Source organism: Balaenoptera borealis (assembly GCF_965194805.1).
Source record: "Balaenoptera borealis genome assembly, chromosome: 15".
NCBI classification, from domain to species: domain Eukaryota; kingdom Metazoa; phylum Chordata; class Mammalia; order Artiodactyla; family Balaenopteridae; genus Balaenoptera; species Balaenoptera borealis.
In genome coordinates, this window is record NC_138871.1 from 57,541,283 (window position 1) to 57,563,799 (window position 22,517).

Genomic DNA, 22,517 nt, shown 5'->3' on the forward strand with positions numbered 1-22,517 from the left:
TCGCGTGAGTTCCCGAGGGACCCCTGTACAAAGCCTGTTTCTGTTTTCTTACTCACTGGCCACCCCGAACCCCCACCTCCTTAGCAGTTTCTAAATCCAGGCTCAGGAATGGAAACTAAGGAGGAGGGGTCTCAGCCAACTCTTTGAGTGGGTGCTTGTGGGGTGTGTGTGTGTGTGTGTGTGTGTGCAGTGTCCGTATATGTTGTGTGTATGTGGTGAGTATGGTGTGTACTAGGAGGCTATGGGGTGTGTGTGTGTGTGTGTGTGTGTGCAGTGTCCGTATATGTTGTGCGTATGTGGTAAGTATGGTGTGTACTAGGAGGCTATGATGTGTGTGTGTGTGTGCGCGCAGTGTCCGTATATGTTGTGCGTACGTGGTGAGTATGGTGTGTACTAGGAGGCTATGGTGTGTGTGTGTGTGTGTGTGTGTGCGTGTGCACGTGTGTGTTTGTGCACGTGTGGTGGCATCTGTGGCTGTGAAGAGCAGATAGGGGAGCAGCATCTTTCCCCAGCTGGTGCACACCCAGGACCAGACATCATTCTTACCTGGATCTGGGACAGCTTCCTTTTTGCCATACTTCCCTCCCTTGGTTCAGTGATTTCTCTGATCTCTGGCAGATTCCTGCTGCCTTTGTCCCGTGAGAGTAACTAAGAATAAATGGAAGTTTGAGCAGGAAAGAACCTTAGAGGCTGTCTTGAAATTATAATGAATCCGATCACTTTCCATGTGAGAAAATTGAGGCGCAATCTGTGCAGTCTGTTGGAATAGCAATTCCATGCCAGTTCCAAATCAGTAGATTTAAACATGGTAGTAATATTATTTTGTAGTTTTAGTAAGATTGTCTTTATGACAGAGACACCCAAAAACAACAGGAGGAGAATGTATAATATTCCCTGTAGACAGTTGGATTTGTGTTCAGAATATGAAGCTTTAGAAGACCAAACTCAAGCTAGCTACAATTAAAAAAAAAAAAAAAAAAAGGAAAATTAACAGGCACAAAGTTATGTCACTTGTTCAAAATCCTTTAAAATAAATCTGGGAGGAGTAAATTGAATGTAAGTTAAATTTATGATTAGGGATAGTATTGCCTCTTGGAACATGAAAACTATTAAGAAAAGCAGTATGCAAGAACTGCAAGTTGCTGAAAAGATTGTTACGTTGTACGAATCTTTTTTTTTTACATTTATCATAAGGAGAAACATAATTCTTTTGCAAAGAAACAACATGTAAATTTATCAGCCATATATATCATTTGGAGGAGTGATGTCTGGTACTAAGTGGGGGAAACAGAGAGAAGGAGAAAGGAGACAAAGGCCAAAGGCCACCGATGGACAGTAAGACACACACATTAGGGCCCCGTTTCAGTAGTTAGCTGGATGTGGGGAAAACCATCTGAGAGATACTCCTGGCTGTCCAGGGTTTCCATAAAGTATCAAAAATATCAAACAGTAGATCCCCCTTTAGGCTCCAAATCTGGGACAAACATGAAGATACTGACAATTTCTTCCCAGGTAATCACCCAGAGAGAATCTTTTCCTACTACGGGAGCATTCTGAAGCCTTTGAAGGGCTTCTCTGGTTGCAAACCATCATCACCTTGATGGGGAAACTGGTCAGACTACCTGGAGCTTTTAAGGTGCCCCATGCCTCTCACATGCACAGAACAGGACACACAGCTTATGCAAACGTGCTGCCTCTCTTTCTTTTGGTCACCATCTGTTTTCTGGTTTATTTGTGCTTGCCTCACATGATGCCAAACAACCGGTTTGACTGGTTTTTGTTTCACTAAATAGATGCCTCTGACCTATTTGGCATCCTGTGGAGACAGAGCCCAGCACTGGGACACATGGCATGCTGAGGGAACAGGTTTTTTCCTTGGAAGCACGTTGGAATGTTCCTGAATGTTTGAGGTATTTAATATGGCAGGCCTGTAAGGATGTGTTCTTAGTGGTTTCAGGGTAAGTCTGGAAAAAACAACAACCAACTGAAGCAAACCCAGATGGAAAATAATACTAGAAACGGGGTTTTAGTGATGGGTCCCAGGAGGGCATGGGCTGTTGGGAGGGTGCTGAGGTGATCCATGTCCCTTCTCCCCCAGGTCGTGGGCAGTGGCTGCAGAGGGCAGGGCCTGAGAGGAACCAGGACCAGGGGCAGAGGGAGGGGCTGGTGGTCTTGGCCAGCTCGAGTATCAGTCTTTAGGGGACATCCAGACATTGGTGGACCACATCAGAAATATGGCTCCCCATTAACTCGGTATATTTCTGCTCCCAGTTCCAATGTGTGGCGTGTCCTACAGTTCAACTCATTTCTGACACTATCTACTTGGATACACTACCCACAGGTTAAGGGCTCAGTCCTACAACACTGTCTCTCCACCCCCTTCAGATGCCAAGTGAAAGTCTAGGTTGTCATCTGTGCCTCTGACCTACCAGCTATAGATCGGAGGTTCCACCAACCCCCTCCTTGGGTTCGCTTAATTTGTTAGAGCAGCTCACAGAATTCAGAGAAATATTTTACTTACTAGATTATCGGTTGATTATAAAATAATATAACTTAGGAACAGCCAGATGGAAGAGATGCATAGGGCAATGTATGTGGGAAGGGGCACAGAGCTTCTGTGTCCCCTTTGAGTATGCCACCATCCCCAAATCTCCACGTGTTCACCAACCCAGAAGCTCTCTGAACCCTGTCCTTTGAGTGTTTATGGAGGCTTCGTTAGGAGGTACAACTGAGTAAATCATTGGGCATTGGTGGTTGAACTCAATCTCCAAGCCCCTCTCCCCCTCCCCGGAGGTCAGGGCAGTGGAACTAAAAGGTCCAATCCTCAAATCACAAGGTTGGTTCCCATGGCAACCAGCACTAACATCGGGTGCTTTTGAAAAGTCACCTCATTAACAGAAACTCTAGTGTGGTTGAAAGGGGTTTGTTATAAATATCAAGGCACGTTTATTGCTCTTATCATTTTGGATATTACAAGGGTTTTAGGAGCTCTGTACCAGGAACCATGAAAAGGCCCAGTTATGTGTATTTCTTATTATAAATCACAATATCCCACTCAGGTTCCTACATATGCAAATGTAATATTTTATTTGCATGGCACTTTAAACCCTGAGTCTAGCCATTGATAGTTGCTTGATGCTGACTTTTACAGTTGGTATAATTCTGTGACAAGTTGGCCAGATATGTTTGCTAGTTACAGATGATTGATTTTATTATGCAAATTCAAACTGCTTTAATATGTACCCCCCTACTAAATTTTTTGGTTTGGAGCATTACCTGTGATATATATCTTGCCTTAATCCTGAAGAAAGAGGTATAATATTTTTATTAATGTAAAATAAACATGTAACCAAATGTTAAACAAATGATGAAAAGAATAGCAAAGCAATGGCATACTTACTATGTGCCAGGTATTTTCCATGTCATTTCATAAATGGCCCACAACAATGCTGTGGGGTAGGTATTATTATTCCCATACTACAGAGGGGAAAATCAAGGTTCAGAAAGGATAAGTAACCTGACTTCAGGTCATGCAGCTTTTAAGTGTCAGAGCTGGAGTGCCAACCCAGGAGGCAGGACTGCGGAGTTCTAACAATTAACCCTGCTGCTATATTGCTTCCAAATATTAAAAAACAAACAAACAAACAAAAACCCCAAAATGTTGATTTGAAGAGTAATCACATTGTTAGCCTGTCTGGGCGTCAGTCTGCATATGTTCCTTGGGCTGATGCCATTAGGCAGAAATGCAGAACCTTGAGGAAGTGACAGTATCTTGAATGATATTGAAGAGAGAATATTCATGAGGCAAAGCAGGGCAGAGAGTCAGGCCGGGGATAGGATGGATTTTCTGGTGGATCCACAGACTCTCAGGAAGGGTGTCTTGAAGAATGTTGTGTTAGGGTGAGGAGGGATGAATCCAGGGCTCTCCGGAGCAAGGTAAGGGAGTGACTTTCTCCTGGGGGAGGTGAGGCCAGGGGCTAGGGTGCGACTTAAGACTGCTGGGCCCGGGCAGGAGGGCCCCACGTGTTATAAACACACAGAAAGCCGTCACTCGGGTGTGGCACTTAACATTGGCACGGTGTGACCTGCATCTCCAGGACTTTGCTCTCTGACACCATGCGGGCTCCAGCAAATGCTTCTCCATTTGTCCCTCATGGTAAGTCCTTGGAATGAAAGGTGGCTGTGTTTTGATGTGAGGAAGGTTTGGGGGCTGTGTTGCCACCAATATCAGAAAAGAACACTGCTTCGAAGTGCAAGGAGGATTTTGGTGGCAGAAGCCCTTTGGTGGGGAAAAAACTAATTAACTTGTGAAAATATTCATCTCAGATAGCATAAATGCTATTTTACCAAATATCATTTTCCAGAAGTACCAAGTATCCATTTTCTTGCTTCTCTTTAATTTCCAGTTTCTGGTGCTGGAGATATTCAGGAATTAGCATGATATTAATATTTGCAACAATGTCTGAGGAACATTTGCAACCTAAACAATTCATATTACTCTTAGTTTTGTCTATATGTACACCTAGATATAACACAGATGAGGCATAACACCTATGTTTTACATGAGCAGCAATCAGATGGACTTTGGATGCTAGAATTACAATGCTTTATTGCAGTTTAAAAATAAAGGATACTTTTATAAAAAGTCTAAATATAATCAAGTTAAATATTCAGAACATCAAAAATGTCATCATTATTTAAAATTTTATATTCATTAATTATAATTTGTATTTTACCATTAAATTATAATGGATAGTTATCAATATTGAAATATTATTAAAATAAATTTAAAATATAGGTGAACATAATTTTACTTTTTCATTTTTTCACAGTTTTGATGAGACTTTAATGAGGCAAATTTAAATAGAATCACATTTTATATTAATCTTTTTATCATTGAGAATGACTAGAATGAATACAAGTCAAGATTGTGATAAAAATATAAAATAGAAGAGTAAAGCTCGGAAGCTGAAAAGAAACAGAAAATTGCCCAAGAGATGATCTGCTTAAATCTTTAAAAGCTGCAGAAATAACAAAAGTGAATAGGCTTTCGTTGGACCAGTCCATATAAAGTTTTTACACAGAACCTTACAAATTATTTACCTAATGAAGATTTAATTAGTAATCTAAACAATGAGAAAGTAAAAGGGAATTATTCATATCAAATTTACAACTCAGAAGCCATAGATGCAACTTATGCCTGCCTAGGAGACATGAAGAAAAGTACATTGGTGAAATTAGCCCAATGGGAGGACAATGATGAATGGAAATCTTGGGGGCTTGACTGCGCTGTTGGGAGGCTGGCTCTAGGAAATGGCCTATCATGTCTTCCTCACCACAGGAGAGTATTTCCTTAAAACACAGTCCCATCCAGATGAATGGCTACAAATTTTGTTTGGATGAACATGGCAAGATAATTTATTATTTCATTTTATACCAACATTCTTTCATTTGGAGAAAGAAATTACAGAAACTGGCTTTTATATGTTAAATTCAAAGACCATATTTTGTTCATTCATTCTGTACCAATTACAATCAATCTTGAAGTTTAGCTTTGGGTAAAGTAGGTATTTATAGCCAGAAGAGGAAAATCACTTGTATACACACACAAAAAAATCACATAAGCAATTGTTTGAGGGAAAAAAAAGGTGAATAAGCAGCAAACAATTAACAGTACTTAACAAAAACAAGTCAACACCAACACAGAACATTGGTGTGATATTTTTAAAAGAAAAATATTTATGTGTACAATATTTAGCCAAACAAAATGATGCTTTTCATGGTAACAGCACAGTAACAGCACGGAAAACAATGGAAAGTTGTCTGGGTTTTATATAAATGATTTAAAAATTTTCTGTTAGACTGATCAAATATGAAAGAGATTTTAAAAAGAATCAGATGATCATTATTGACAATGGAGGATTAAAAAGAGATTATTAAATCAATGGATAATAAAATGATAAGAACATACATAATTTTTTTTGAAGTATAATTGATTTACAATGTGTTAGTTTCTGGTGTACAGCAAACTGATTCAGTTATATATATATATATTCTTTTTCATATTTTTTCCCATTATGGTTTATTACAGGATATTAAATGTAGTTCTCTGTGCTATATAGTAGGACATTGTTGTTTATCTATTTCATATGTAGTAGTTTGTATCTGCTAATCCCAAACTCCTAATTTATCCCTCCCCATCCCCTTTTGCATTTGGTAATCACAAGTCTGTTCTCTATGTCCGTGAGTCTGTTTCTGTTTCACAAATAAGTTCATTTGTGTCATATTTTAGATTCCACATATAAGTGATATCATATGGTATTTTTCTTTCTCTTTCTGACTTACTTCACTTAGTATGGTAATCTCTAGGTCCATCCATGTTGCTGCAAGTGACATTATTTCATTCTTTTTTATGGCTGAGTAGTATTCCATTGTGTCTATATACACCACATCTTCTTTGTTCATTCATCTGTCAGTGGACATTTAGGTTGCTTCCATGTCTTGGCTATTGTAAATAGTGCTGCTATGAACATTGGGGTGCATGTATCTTTTCAAATTATAGTTTTCTCTGGATATATACTTAGAAACTGGATTGCTGGATCATATGGAAATTCTATTTTTAGTTTTTTAAGGAACCTCCATAATGTTTTTCATAGTGGCTGCACAAATTTACCTTTCCACCAACAGTGTAGGAGGGTTCCCTTTCCTCCACACCCTCTCCAGCATTTCTTTGTAGACTTTTAAATGATGGCCATTCTGACTGGTGTGAGGTGGTAGCTCATTGTAGTTTTGATTTGCATTTCCTTTATAATAAGTGATGTTGAGCATCTTTTCATGTGCTTCTTGGCCATCTGTATGTCTTCTTTGGAGAAATGTCTATTTAGGTCTTCTGCCCATCTTTTGATTGGGTTGTTTGGTTTTTTTTGTTATTGAGATATATGAGCTGTTTGTATATTTTGGAAATTAAGCCCTTGTCAGTTGCATCATTTGCAAATATTTTCTCCCATTTTTTGTAGGTTGTCTTTTCATTTTGTTTGTGTTTTTCTTTGCTGTGCAAAAGCCATTTGTTTACTTTTGCTTTTATTTCTATTACCTTGGGTGACTGACCTAAGAAAACATTGCTACAATTTATGTCAGAGAATGTTTTGCCTATGTTCTCTTCTAGGAGTTTTATGGTGTCCTGTCTTATATTTAACTCTTAAAACAATTTTGAGTTTATTTTTGTGTATAGTGTGGGGGAGTGTTCTAACTTCATTGATTTACATGAGGCTGTCTAGCTTTCTGAACACCACTTGTTGAAGAGACTGTCTTTTCTCCATTGTATATTCTTGCCTCATTTGTTGAAGATTATTGATCGTAGGTGTGTGGGTTTATTTCTGAGCTCTCTGTTCTGTTTCATTGATCCATATATCTATTTTTGTGCCAATACCACACTGTTTTGATTACTGTACCTTTGTAGCATTGTCTGAAGTCTGGGAGGGTTATGCCTCCAGCTTTGTTCTTTTTCCTCAGGATTGCTTTGGCAATTCTGGGTTTTTATCATTACATATAAGTTTTAGAATTATTTGTTCTAGTTCTATGAAAAATGTCATGGGTAATTTGGTAAGGATCACCTTAAATCTGTAGATTGCTTTGGGTAGTAAGCCACTTTAACAATATTAATTCTTACACTCCAAGAACATGGAATATCTTTCCATTTCTTTGAATCATCTTCAATTTCCTTTATCAATGTTTTATAGTTCTCAGCATATGTCTTTCACCTCCTTGGTCAGGTTCATTCCTAAGTATTTTATTTTTTTGATGTGATTTTAAAAGGGATTTTTTTTTTTTTTTACTTTCCCTTTCTGATATTTCATTGTTAGTGTAAAGAAATGCAACAGATTTCTGTATGTTAATCCTGTATCCTGCTACCTTGCTGAATTCATTTATTAGTTCTAGTAGTTTTTGTGTGGAGTGTTTAGGGTTTTCTATGTATACTGTCATGTCATCTTCACATAATGACAATTTTACCTCTTCTCTTCTGATTTGGATATCTTTTATTTCTTTTTCTTGTCTGATTGCTGTGGCTAGGACTTCCAATACTGTGTTGAATAGAAGTGGTGAGAGTGGGCATCCTTGTCTTGTTCCAGATTTTAGCGAAAGGCCTTCAGCTTTTCACCATTGAGTATTATGTTGGCTGTGGGTTTGTCATAAATAGCTTTTATTACGTTGAGATATCGTTCCTCTATACCCACTTTGGTAAGAGTTTTTTTTATCATGAATGGATGTTGAATTTTATCAAATGCCTTTTCTGCATCTATTGAGATGATCATGTGGTTTTTGTCTTTTCTTTTGTTGATGTGGTGTATCACACTGATTGATTTGCATATGTTGAACCATCCTTGTGACCCTGGGATGAATCCAACTTGATCGTGGTGTAGGATCTTTTTTATGTGTTGTTGGATTCAGTTTGCTAATATTTTGTTGAGAAAACATACATAATTTTAAAAATAGAAAATATTACTCAGTTCAACTAAATTGTAGCAGAGTCAAAAGTCATGTTGAATAACTTACATTTATGGTACTCATCGCTAGACTATCAGAAGAAAACAAGAAACATAAAATTAATGAGACTTTTATTGGTTTTACATCTGTTGTGAAATATGCAGGGTTTGTCTTAACTGAAGACATAGCTTTAAATTTTAGCCACTTATTTGAAAGATTGTTGAGGGTAAGCCTATGATAATTATGCTAACATGGTTGTTAAAGAAAAAGGTAAAGTTTAGAAATTTAGCTGAAAATACAGAAGCATTCTCTAAAGATTATTTTGAATTTTAACGAAGACAAGCATAGCTTCAGCAGTGCTGATAGCAATGGCATTCCTTAGAACAACTCAAAGATTATATACATTGTTTTCAAAATATTTTATTGTTATTGCCCAAAGGTGGAACATCTTGATGAAACACATACCAAATCTGACTTTACAAACTCTCTTAGCTCTACAATGGGAATTCTAATGAAATGCTGTTAAAGCAACTAGATTTAATCTAGACAGGATATGAACTACATTAGTAGAATTAAGCAGAACAATATAAGATCCTCAAATAAAGAGCAAATATTGGTCTTTGGCAGAAAGTTAAATTAATTTTGAATTTTCACCATTCAGTTATTTGTTACGAACTTTTGTTTGCTATAAATAGTGTTATCAAAGATTTATAAAAACAGAAACAAAAACAATCAAAGCCCTGAACCATTTAAAGTTTGGTTATTTCACTTTTAAAACAATTCTAAAAAAGTATTTAAAAGTTTAGAGAAAAGTGTTATTCTCAAAAAAAAAAAAAAAAGCTAAATGATAAATATGCAACAAAAGTACAATTCCAGTAAAATATAAGTGAATTCAAACAATGAAAACAAAAACGTTTGCATGAAGGAGGAGATTCATATATATACAATCTGGAAACTGGTTTCTATAGACTATTTTCTGGCCATTCTAGATTAAGGTATTATCTTGATTAGAGAGAAATTTGAACAAATAAACCAACATATTGCTATTTTCAGTTTTCTTTATAATAAGCCAGTCCAGAAAAATTAAAAAAAGAAGAACCTATGAAATCCTGTATTGATCTAGATATTGTAAGAGAAGCTTAAAATGACTATATAAGTGATAGCGATTTATATAATGAAATGGAAATATTTTGTATTTCCAATGACAACACTAATTTATCATATATGACCCCGTTACAATTGTTTGAGCTTGGTATGTAAAATTTATGATTCATTTCCAATCTAAGTATTGCTTTAAGGGGGCTCCTAGACCCAAGGAGGAGAACATCTGTGTGCCCCTGGCATTGTATCTGATGCCAGACACTGCCCTTACCTGTGCCTCTTGGTGGTAGTGGGGTGCAGACAGAAGAGGGTCATGGGGAAGCTCATTCAACCCTCAACAGAAGCTATTCATCAAGGGTCCTCAATATGCAAAATGGTCTGCCTTTATTTTTCTGGGTCATTCCAGAAGGAGAGAAGCCTGACTTGGTGATGGGAAGGGGAAGAAGTTTCTGTGAGTGAGAAGGGGCTTGCCTGGCAGGAATCTGGGCTGTGGGCTGAGCATGGATGACCCCAGAGATCCGATGAGATGTCCACTGCAATTGAATTTCCCATGTGTTTTGGAACATTTCCTATTTCTGATATTTTGGCTCAGCAGGTTTGGTGCTGGGAGGTGTAAGAAAGCAGCAGGCGTAGCAAATGGCCTGGGTGCAAAACCCTGATTCATCATGTATTATCTTGTGGCCTCAGGCAAGTTCACGAACCTCTCTAGGCCCTGTTGCCTCCTCATCTATAAAACAGGGCTAATAGTACTCACCTTGCTGGGTTCCCTGTGGCACCCACGTCTCAGGTTTTCCTAGATTGAATGCTGCATCACTGGTGACTACCACAGTACTTACCACAAGTGCAGCTCAACAAATGGCTGCTGACTGCAAGTGACAATTGGGACACAGCAGGTGTTAGTGGATTATTGGGTCAGACAAACCCAAGATCAAATCCTAGCTACATTCTTTATTAATTGTGCAAGTTACTTCATTTACTCCACCTCCCATTCCTTGTCTGTAAAGTGGGGATAATTAGAGAGCATGCCTCATAGGCTGTTGTGATGCTTACGAGAGGAAATGTACGTGTGGTCAGCCATCGAGAAATCCTAGCTGTGACGACTGTAAACAGGCGTGGGGAGCGCATTGAATGTGGCGTCGGGCTGCACCCAGGTTCCCGATCTGATAAATAACCAGCCCTCTGACTTGGCCATGTCACCGAAACCCAACCTTTCTGAGCCTTGTTTTCTGATCTGTCACATAGAGATGTTGATGCTTCATTGCCTCTGGACCATTGTATAGTTCAGATGAGGTGACATATGGGGAAGTTTGACATCCGTGAAGCACTCACCGAATAGAAAGCATCATTGTACTCTGACCCCTGTTGTGTCAACCACCTGAGTCCTCCGTGGGCCGTCAGCATCCTTGGTAATGGCCCCTGAAGGTTGAAATTCCTTTCCTTTTAGGAGTTTCTTTTCATGAGGGTCTGCTGCCCCCTGGTGGGTGATATCACCATGTTGCAAACAATTTTCTTGGAAAAGATTAGGGGGGGCTTGGCTCAGGGCCTTTAGGGAAGCTACAACTTTCCGGCTGTTGCCTGGAGCACTGAGTCCCCCAGCGCCTGGTGTCTGAGGCTGCAGAGCTGCTTTGGGGGCCGGAGGCCATGGCGCATCTGGAAGTGTCCGCTATGACTGGCTGGCCCGTGGCCCACCTTCTAGTCCAGACTAAGTGTGGACACACTCACACAGAGGGTGGAATATTCTCCCAGTTTTCTTCTCAGGGAGAGGAGAAGAGAAGCTTGGGCAGCCAAAACTCAGACTGAGGATGGGGTGGGATAAAACTTCAGCTCCTGGGGAGAGGCCTTTGTTGAACCCGCTAGAGGCCTGGGGTCCAAGTGGAATTTCTTTCGAAAATTTCTCTTCAGAAGGCAGTTTGACATAGGAAGTGCTTAGATTCATGGATCAGGTTGCCTGGGTTCAAATCCTGAGTCCTCCAAACAAAATGCTTCTCTAAGCCTCTAGGAGGAGAGACCAACTTGCAGACCGAAAGCAGGAAGGATGCTCTTCTGTGCGAGAGGAGAAGGGATCCTCCTCCTCCGAGCCTTAGACTTAAGGGCTTGCAGCTCTAGCTTTTTAAAAACTGAAGGTGCTCAGCCCTGGGCAGCTCCTCCCTCCCTCCGCCCTTCAGCCTCCGGCTATGGGCAGCAGCAAGCTACAGTCTGTGTCCCTGTGGCAGGACTGGTGAGGCAGACAGATGTGGAGAGGAACTGAGGCTGTGGACAGAAGCATTTGCTTAGAAGCCCACTGTTGAGCATAGACAAGCAGGCGGTGTCAGCAGGCCTGCAGCTGCCCGCCCACCCTGCGGGGTCACTGCTTTGTCCTCTAAAGGCCCCACCCTCTGCTCTCACAGCCTGCACCCAGCACTTGGTGTACACTCTTGCCCGGATGGGATGGAGACGGGAATAACAGAGTGGCTTCCACTGTGGAGGGAGCCGGGCTGAGGCCTGCCTTCCCCAGAGGAAGAGACCCTCCAGGTGGAAGCCTTGCACCCGCTCTACATCCCAGTGCTTTGCAGGACTTGTGTCTCTGGATTTGCATGCAGGGCTTTTGCTGCCCGTGCTTCCCCAGCACCGGGGCCAGGAGGACACTGGTATCTCCTGCTCCCAGTGCAGAGAAGTCTTTCTGCACAGGAGCCTGTGGCCTGACAGGCAGCAAGGGAGTCTCGTGGCCACACTGCTGTGTCCTCTGCAGCTGAGGGAGGCCTTGAGGGCCTGGCTCCTGTGCTCCAAACACCTCATGGCCCTGTCATTCTTCTGCTGGGAGGGAGGACATCTGGTGCTGTCTTGGGAACCAAGAGCTCCCACACCACTGAGCTTCTTCCAGGCCAAGAGAGGTGATGTTCAGCTTTTCTGCCTTTGTGAGACTTATTTTTTTATACCCACAGATGACAATTTATTCATCCTTGTCCCAATTATGAAAGTGTCCTATGTTTTATTGCCAAAATATTGGCAAAGCCAAGGGTGGAGCATGGGAACAAGAAACTCAAAACCAAGTATCATCTCCCCACTCATAAATAATCAATGTCAAGATTCAAAGATTTTTGTTTTATTAAAAAAATGTTAGAACTGTAGAAAACTGGAAAGAATGATAGAATGAATACCTATATTCCTTTCACTAGATTTACCAGTTACCACCACCTGCCGTATTTCCTTCACATCCTGTTCTCTACATTTTCTGTGTGTGCAGAAATGATGACATTTCACTTTCAGATATTTAGCAGGCATTTTGTAAAAGTTAAAAACTTCTACACAGGGGCTCCCCTGGTGGCGTAGTTGTTGAGAATCCGCCTGCCAATGCAGGGGACACGGGTTCGAGCCCTGGTCTGGGAAGATCCCACATGCCGCGGAGCAACTAGGCCCGTGAGCCACAACTACTGAGCTTGCGCGTCTGGAGCCTGTGCTCCGCAACAAGAGAGGCCGCGATAGTGAGAGGCCCGCGCACCGCGATGAAGAGTGGCCCCCGCTCGCCGCAACTAGAGAAAGCCCTCGCCCGGAAACGGGGACCCAACACAGCCATAAACAAACAAACAAACAAACAAAAAAACAAAAAAAACCAACTTCTACACAGCCACAACATCCTCATCACAGCTGAGAAATGATGAACAATTTTACAATATCATCTAACCTACATTCTAGATTCCAAGTTTCAAATTTCTCCACTTGTCTTCAAAATGTCTTTTATATTTGTGTGTGCGTGTGTTTGTGTGTGTTTTAAACCTAAGTGCTATGCAACGTATTGAGTTGTTATGTTGTTAGTGTCTTTTCATGATATTGACTTTTTTGAAGAGTCCAGGCAGGTTGTGTTGTAGAGTGTCCTACAACTGGAGTTGTCAGATTGTGTGCTCATGGGATTCAGGTTAGACATTTTGGCGAGAATACTTCATTGGTGGTACTGTATTGCTTCTTGTTGTGTCATCTCGAGAGGTTCCTGATGTCGGGTTATATCACTGCCTTTAAATGCTGCTTGTGCATCTGAATCGCCTGGGGGAGCTTTCTTCTAATACAGATTCTTGGGCTTCGCACCTGGAGTTTCAGTTTCATTGGTCTGTGGTTTGCTCGGCACACTTGCATCGTTTAAAACTTCACAGGGATTCTGCTGGGTGGCCAGGTTGAAACCCATGGGGGCACAGCCTTCCAGCCTCGCTCTCTTTTGTGAATTAACACCACCCATCCACGCCCTGTAAAGCCTCCCTTCCAAACCGACAGAACTGGAGCAGGGCTTCCTAATCCCCTGCCTCTTCATCAGCCCAACCTCCTCCCGCCTCCTGTGGGATCGCGAGAGATGACTCACCCCAGCCACTTTGCGCTGGGACGCAGACTCAGGCACTGGGATGGATCTTGCCCTCACTCTGGGGTATAGATGGTGGTGGGTGTGACCGTGGGTGGGGCCCGTGTCAAGGAAACTGGAAGGACCTCTCCCTGGGGATGGGAGGGGCAGTGTGCTCCACCTACCCCTTGGGGTGAGAAGGAGGGAGCTTATGTGATCTGAGCCCCTGGATTTTCTTCCCACGGCTGGAGTGACATTTCTGGAAAGATCGGACTGACTTTGAAATTAGGAATTTGAAGATACTCAGCATTCCCTCTTCCTGTTGCAGCAGATTAGCCACTGACAATTCCCACACCCCCAACATTTGTGTACGCAGACACACACACACACACACACACACACACACACACACACACAGGGCTGTGCCTGAGCTGAAGCAAAGCTGGGTTCTGGCCAGACGCCCCCACTGGCTGCTCCCAGCATCCTCCCCTCTCCTGCCTCTTCTCCCCGCCGCCAAAGGGGTCTACACACACACACACACACACACACACACACACACACACACACACACACACAGAGACTCAATCAAGAGGTGCAGAGTGGAATGGCAGGGGAGGAGCTGCAGGGGGATGAAGACGGGTGAAGACAGAATCCAGCAAGTGTGACAGTGTGCTTTAGGCCGAAAAATCCAGCTGGTCAACCGAGAGTTAAACCATCATGGTGGTAACAAAAGGCCGATGGCTGTGCTAGGCTAGTAGGCTAAGTCAGGCAGGATTCAGTAGCTGGCTGTGTCTCCCTGGGTACCTTGTACAGTAACCACTTGGAGGTCTCACGCTCAGCAGTGGAGCGCACAAAGGTACAGTGAATAATTGAACGCGTGAGAAGCTGTGGTCCCAGGGAGCTGGGGACCCTTAGATGGGGACAACAGACCAGACGGGGCTCAGCCTTGTCCCTGGAGCATCACTCTGTCTCCACCTGGAGGTTGTGACGAGCGCTGGCTGGCTGGAACCCGACTGGATCCTGGGAGAGAAACCACTTCTAATCCTCCTGAGGGTCAACAGTCTACCTGCTTGGGGCTTCTGACCTGGAAGCAGGAAGCCTCTCATGGGGTCGGGTTGGCTGGAGGTAGGCACATCTGGCTAGGCAAGGAGCCGGAGCCCCTGTGACGGAGGCCAAGGCCAGCTGCACAACACCCCTCACATGCATGGATGCCTTTGGAAATACCACATTCCAAAAAGAAACTTCAGAATACTCTACCTTGTCATGTATTCACATATATGCACTCACACGTGCACACACCATATACATGTACAAACGTGCACATATGAGTTAGGACTCAGGGCCAAGGCAGGTCTGGTCCCTACTCTGCTACTTACTAGCTGTGTAGCCTTGGGCAAGTTGCTTTACCTCTCTGGGCTACAGTTGCCTTCTCTGAGAGAGAGTGAAGTGAGGTGGTTTCTGAGAGCAGAGAATGTCAGAGGGGGATGAAAAGTAGGAATCATCTTCTTCCATCCCTTCATTTTACAGATGCACAATCAGACCAGAAGGAGCTCAGAGGCTATGTCATCTACCCCTTCCTTAGACCACTGGGAGAAGTGAGGCCCAGATAGGGAAAGGAAGTGACTTGTCCTGGGGCACTTTAAAAAAAAAATTAATTAATTAATTAATTAATTTTTGGCTGCCTTGGGTCTTCGTTGCTGCATGTGGGCTTTTTCTAGTTGCGGCGCGTGGGCTTCTCATCGCGGGGGCTTCTCTTGTTGCGGAGCACAGGGTCTAGGCGTGCGGGCTTCAGTAGTTGTGGCACGTGGGCTCAGTAGTTGTGGCTTGCGGGCTTTGGAGCACAGGCTCAATAGTTGTGGTGCATGGGCTTAGTTGCTCCACGGCATGTGGGATCTTCCTGGACCAGGGCTTGAACCCGTGTCCCCTGCATTGGCAGGTGGATTCCAACTTCTCCAAAACCAAACGGGAGAGGAAGAAGATGGTGGGTAAGCAGTGAAGAAATGGGAACACACAAGGTGACAAAGCCAGCATTGGTCATTCGGGGGTTGGAATGGCAGGAGGCATGAGACTGTGGGTGTTGGCAGGCTGTCTCTGCAGTTAGGAGACTACAGGAGAGAAGTTCTGTGTGTATGTGTGTTTTGGGACACAGAGGCAGTGTTTGGTACGTACGGGTGCTAAGGGGTGTAATTGTGAGCTTGTGCACGTGGCTGATATTGATGTTTCAAATTGCTTGAGGTCAAAGTTTCAACCCTTTAATATAGTTTTGTCAATGACCTGAAAGAACTGAGTCCACATTTTGTGTTTTTGGTGGATTTTCAGTCTGAGACACGTAGCTCAAACAAGAAGGTTTAATCTAGAGGTTCCCTGAGTGGTTTCATGGAGTGTTAACTGTATTTCATGGAGTGGTTGGGGCAGGGTGGGGGGGCGGGGATGTTTGGAAAATACTGGGGTTGACCAAGACCTTGAGGTTTCCTTACTAAGTGTAAGTCTTCTTAGAGCCTTAGAGCTTTGTGAGTCTCCAGGTGAGGGCCTGCTCTGCGGCATCCCTCAAGCTGCTGGACCATGAATCCTTTTCCTTGGGGCTTAGCATCTCAGGAAGCCAGAATTTTATGGACCACCGTTTAGGAAACATTGTTTGAGTCCTAGGCATTTTTTAAGTCATAAAAATAAAGAAAAAAAAGACCTTCTTATTTTTAGTATGAAAAACTTAACTCATGCCGTTGATTTCAAGCAACATTTAAAAAGACTGTATTCAAAGACGATGGTAAAGACTCTGCTAATTTTTTCAGCGATTCATAACATTTGTGATGAGACAGCATAGGACTTGTTCCTTGCGTTCTTCTGATTGAGCAGTTTTACGCTCGATGTCTGTTCTTTTATTTGACTTGGAAATTTAACATACATGTGTAACGTAAACTCTCAGGCTAGCACTTGTTCTGTTCTGCCCAAACAACTCAAGGACTTGAGCATGCCCTAACTCCAATCTTCCTTCCTGACCTGTATGCCATTGTTGTCCAACATCTTAGCTCTGTCTTATGTTTGGAAGCCCCCCAATTAGACATTACGAGTATTGTTTTATACATCAGTGTTTGTATAGATTTGTTCACATGCTAACAACTCAGCTTGCTTTCCTCATTCCTTCTTGCATTGCAGACATTAAAGTTTTCTTATTGAGGGTCTGTTGGTAACAAGCTGTGCTTTGTTTTGTCTACAGATTTCTTTAAATCACTTTATTCTTGAAGGATAGTTTTGTTTGGTATTAAATCGAGGTGGATGGTTTTTATCTCCAAAGTTTATTTCCTTCATCTATTAGATGTGGACAGTAAATATCTTCCTTAATGACCACATCAGGAGGTTCTTGGGAGGACCATATGGCATAACAACTAAAAAGCTTTAAGCAATAAATGTCAGATGTTCTGTTTGTCCTGTGCTCCATAAGAAAACTTTGGAAGTTGTGTAAGACAGAGCTAACTTTCTCAGCAAACAGGCTCTTTGCCACATTGTCCTGCACAGTGTTTCTCAACCTTGTTTTCATTATTGTCCTTGTAAGGAGACTTCTTAGGTATTTTTTCCTAATTACTTCTCCGTCATAAAATTTACTACTACAGATATACTGCATATCTATTATGTACTGTATGTAAATCTGTGCTTTATACACAAGAAGAGCAAAGCTTTTTTTGCCCTGCCCCCCCACCCCCATCCCGCCCCGGTCCCTTCTTTGCTCCCTTTGGGGTCATATCACCTTCGTAGAGAATGCATGTCCTAGTGGCATTAGAAAATGAGCAGCATTTTCAAGCCACAGCATTGCCTAAGCGTGAAAGGATCAGGCTTTGGAACTGGATAGACCTGAGATTGAATTCCTGCTCTGGCACTGACTAGCTGCATGTGTCACATTGGGCAAGTTACTTAACTTCTCTTTTAGAGCTGAAATATGGTGACAGTAATTAAATGAGCATTTAGTATCAGACCTGTAATATAGTAACAGTTCAATAAATGTTAGTTATTAACTAACATTTCCAAATGAGTTTGCATTCCTTAACACTTTTCTTTTGTCATTTTATTATAAAAACAGCACACACATGTTTTTAACATATGTAGCATGAAGGAAAAATAAGTTATCGAATTCCATCTCTCCCCCTCTCCAGACCCAACCCCCCAGACTGTAAGGGAGACCCCACAGGAGGAAGAGCCCGTGGAGGTGCCTGGCTCAGTGGTCCAGTGGGAAGGAACTCTCCCTGAGGGGCCCAAGGGGGAACCCTGGGGCTGGGGAGGCAGACAGAGGTCCTGGCAGACAGGTTCTCAGGGCAGCTATGCAGAGGCCGCCACCAATGTCCAGCTACCTCTGAACACACTGGAGGAAGTTCCCCAAATGTCTGAAAGAAGTAGCCTGAAGACCTTTACCTTTCTCTAGGAGAGTGGTTCTCAAGATGTGGTCCCTGGCCTGGCAGCATCAGTATTACTGGAGAATTTATTAAAGGTTCAAATATTTGGGCCCCCACCCAGATCTACTGAATCAGAAACTCTGGGTTTGGAGCCCAATTTGTATTTTAACAAGCCCTCCAGGTAATTCTGAGTACCTCTCAGGTTTGAGAACCATCGCTCTGGAACAAGTGTTCCCTCCCACAATGTCTCCTGGAGGGCAGGATTGCAAAAGGTTTGCTAAGGGAGGGGCTGGCTGAATCCCTCCTAAGGAGAAACAGGGGTTGGAAGTTTAGAAGGCTTTGAGCCAGAAGCCAACTGTGAATGCTTGAACATTCCTCTGAGACTTCTATTGCGGCTGGATTCTGTTCAAAAGGAGCTGTTACTTAGAGCTCAGTTTGGAGCTTGAACTGAACACAATCACTGACAGATATGTACAGGAGTGTGCCTGTGTGTTGAGAATCTTTTTCTGCGGAATATTATGTTTTCTTTCTACCTGAAATTAGAATGTCAAGGCCATGCCAATGTGTGGTTTAGGCAGAGAGTACATTGTATGTTTTGGCCCAAAGTGTTTCATGAACCCAAGGTTAATTTTGTGCCGGTCAACCTGACCCACTCAGAAGAATGTTCGAAGTTTATCTAAAGTTAAGGTAGTTGAGCCAATATTAGTTCCTCTGCTTTGTTGTTAAAAAAAAAAAAAATCAGTGGGATATAAGCTGCTTTCCTTCCACCAACCCCTAAACCTTGGGGCAGAGAGAGTGGTCAGTGAGGAATTAGGCCAGGCTACACACAACAGGAAACCCCAAATGGCAGTGGCTTATACACATAAGGGTTTTATTTTCTCACACCAAAGAAGTCTGGTGGTAGGCAGTTCAAGGTCCATGGTTATCAAGATTCAGTCTCCTGGGACTTCCCTGGAGGCGCACTGGTTAAGAATCCACCTGCCAATGCAGGGGACACGGGTTCGAGCCCTGGTCCGGGAAGATCCCACATGCCGCGGTGCAACTAAGCCCGTGAGCCACAACTGCTGAGCCCGCGTGCCACAACTACTGAAGTCCGCGCTCCTAGAGCCCGTGCTCCGCAACAAGAGAAGCCACCGCAATGAGAAGCCCACGCACCGCAACGGAGAGTAGCCCCCGCTCGCCATAACTAGAGAAAGCCCGCGCACAGCAACAAGGACCCAACGCAGCCAAAAATAAGTAAAATAAAATAAATAAATTTATATAAAAAAAGAGTCAGTCTCCTTTTTTATTTCTGCCCCGTCATCCTAGCTTGTGACTGCCATCCTCAGTGAAGGTCACCGCATTCCTAGAAAGCAGGACTGAGGAAGGCGGAAACAAAAGGGGGCCGGGGCAGCCTTCGCTGTGCCTCCCCGGAAGCCCCCACAGAACTATCTCTTACATCTCATTGGCCAGAAAACTAGTTGCAAAGGTATCTGGGAAATGTAGTTTTATTTCCAAAGGCAATGATCCCAGCTGTAAATCAGAGTTCTGTTACTAAGAAGGAAAGTGGGCTGGATAGTGCGGTAAGCAGATAATAGCTTGTGCCCTATGTGAGACTGCTTCTATTGATGTACAGGATCTTCCAGGGGCTGAGGAGAGAGCACTTCATAAGGGCCGAGACTTGGCCACAGCCTTGAGATATCCTGAGACACAATCCTGTTTCCCAGCTTCTTGCAGGAGGGTGGAGAGGGGGCTCCCGTGCTGAGCTGTGCTCCAGGACCATCTCCATCCATCCCCAAGGGGCAAGTGCAGGGCTTTGGCCTCTCCCTCTCCTCATTCCCTGACAGCTTTGCACGCGATGTTTGCGTGCCCCCTTCCTCCATTTATGTATCCTGGGTCCTCACTCTTCTTCCTCTGTTTCTATTTGACAAATGAAGAAACTGAGGCTCAGGGAATGTAAGCAACCGTCCTGGCTGCAGAGCCACATTTTAGAACCGGATGTCTCAGGGTCTCCTATGTCATGATGAGTGCCAACGACCTTCTTGTACTCTATTTATCTCCTAGCTGAGCCTGATCCCTTAGAAAAAGCTGGGCTGGGAACTCTGCCAGGATTTCTGGGGAGCTTTAATGGAATAATGGTGCATCTGACAATAGGACAGTGTGTCTTTTTTTTGGAGGTGGTGGTGGAGAGGTTACAGTTAAATAAGTTCTTAGGGGGCAAAATGTTCGAGGGACCTGGATGGGGTAGATATAAGGGCAGAGGTGCTGAGATACCTTTAGCTTTGGGGAGGGGCTGTCTGAGAGAGCCCTTCTGACAATACTACTGAAGGGTAAAGTCATCATTAGCTCTTTCCAGCCCTATGTGGGCATCCTCTCTGGATCCTTTCCTCACTGGGAGGAAGGACTTTCATCCCACAGTTTGCTGGAGAGTGGTTTGGGAGAAATTTGGAGCCAGGTGGAAATTCTTGATCATAAGGATTTCATTTCCTGGTGACTTGAGTCTTTGGGCCTGGATACCGCTCAGAGTTTGAGCAATCAAAGCCTTGGGCCTTGAGGAAGACTCAACAGAATTTGGCTTTAAAAATTAGAATGTGTGACAATAGGGGAATGGTTAGATGAATTCAGGTATGAAAGACCGTGTGGTAATTAAAGAAAAATAGGGATATAGACATAAAAACATCTCTGAGATGTACTGTAAAGTGAAGGAAAGTTGTAGAATAAATTTAAACATACCCTAATAAAGAACCTTCTTCCAAATGCACATGTATGAAACTGTACCAAAAAGGTGCTTTGGGATTCCCACAAACCAGTAAGTGCCCTGAGTCTCACAGGGTTGCTGTGAGTGTTAAATGAGATAATATACGAATGTGCTTTGCAAAAGTTAAAGTGGGAGACAAGTGTAAGGTGGAGGATATGAAACTATACTGTGCCATTACATTCTTGCCCTTGCTCCCAAACTGAATTTGGAATAAGGAAGAAAGGAGAAAACTGAGAGCTTGTTATAGGACAGACACTGTTCTCAGCGCTTCTCATGCATTGTTTGCATGCATTACAACCCTATGAAGCCGGTATTATTATCATCCCCACGTCAGTTGAGGAACTAAAGAATTTTAAGGTAATTTCCACGGTCATTCAGCTAGCAAGTTGCAGTCAGAACTTGAACCCAGGTTCTGACACCAGAGTGCTGTTGTCAGTTGTGATAACATGTTGAAATACCTTACACATATGTATGTTTTTTACCATACACTTCTTGCAGCAGTTTTGAGGAAGCCAAGATTTAAATCTCCAAGAATGAGTATGTGGAACTGATTCTAAACACTACTGAGTACTTACAGGCTTGTGCCAGGCATAGGAATAACAGGAGCTAACATTTTCTGAGCATTTGCTGTGTGCAAGACACTCTTCTAAGTGCTTTACAAGTATTAATTTAATGCACACACTTTAGGTAGGAGGTACTATTACCCCAGTTTAACAGTTGAGAAAAGTGCTGCACAGAGGGTTTAAATAACTTGCCCAATGCAAAGATGTTCGAAATCTGGTCTCCACCCTCAGAGCAATATGGGAGTAATAAATAATAAAACAGTACAGTAAATGCTGCAATATTATATTTATAAAGTTCTAAAGGTGCTCAGAGAGGACAAATCCCTGCAAGGAGAAGATGTGACATTTTGTGTGGGATCCTGGAAGGTGGAAGTGAGCGAGATTAGAGCAGGGGTGACTGCACGTGGAAGGCCCTGGGACTGAATCAGTGAGGCCCCCCAATCTAAAGTCCTGGGTCAGAACCGAGTCGGGTGCCTACTGCAGCGCCGGCAAAGGCAAAGAAACGTGGCACCCGCTGTCTGAGGCTGCTCTCCCGCAGATTCCCACCCTACAGAACCGCACATCCCAGCGGGGGCGGGGGCGGGGGCGGGGCTCAGCTTCTGCTCCAGGCTCCTGCCACAAAGAGCCCCGCCTCACCTTGGACCACGTGATCGGCAAGGGGCAAACTGCGCTCCTGATAGGCTGAAATGGTAAGGGACCGTCTTGGAAGGTAGAGCGATGATTGGTGGATAGGATAAACATGTAAGGGGGCTATCAGGATTGGTTGCCGCCTTCTCCGCCGTGGGAGGGCCGGGCAGAGACGCTTCTCGTAGAGAATTTTTCGGGTAAAAATGTATGGAGCCTTCTATTCCCGCTACAGACTCCTGTGGAGACTTTCCGCCAGGTGTGCGTCACTCTACATCTTTGGAAACCAGATGTCTCTTAAGAAAATTATCCAGTCGTTCTCC

General features: G+C 43.3%; 1 long non-coding RNA gene across 15 annotated transcripts in view; it reads left to right on the forward strand.

Annotated features, from left to right (window-relative positions):
- The first annotated feature begins 335 nt into the window (after nt 1-335).
- Nucleotides 336-22,517, forward strand: part of LOC309612491 — a 637,465-nt gene continuing 615,283 nt past the window's right edge. For all 15 annotated transcript variants that reach the window (XR_014235193.1, XR_014235194.1, XR_014235195.1 and 12 more), the window contains exon 1: nt 336-4,156. This is a non-coding gene — a long non-coding RNA (uncharacterized lncRNA). The remainder of the gene's footprint in view (nt 4,157-22,517) is intronic.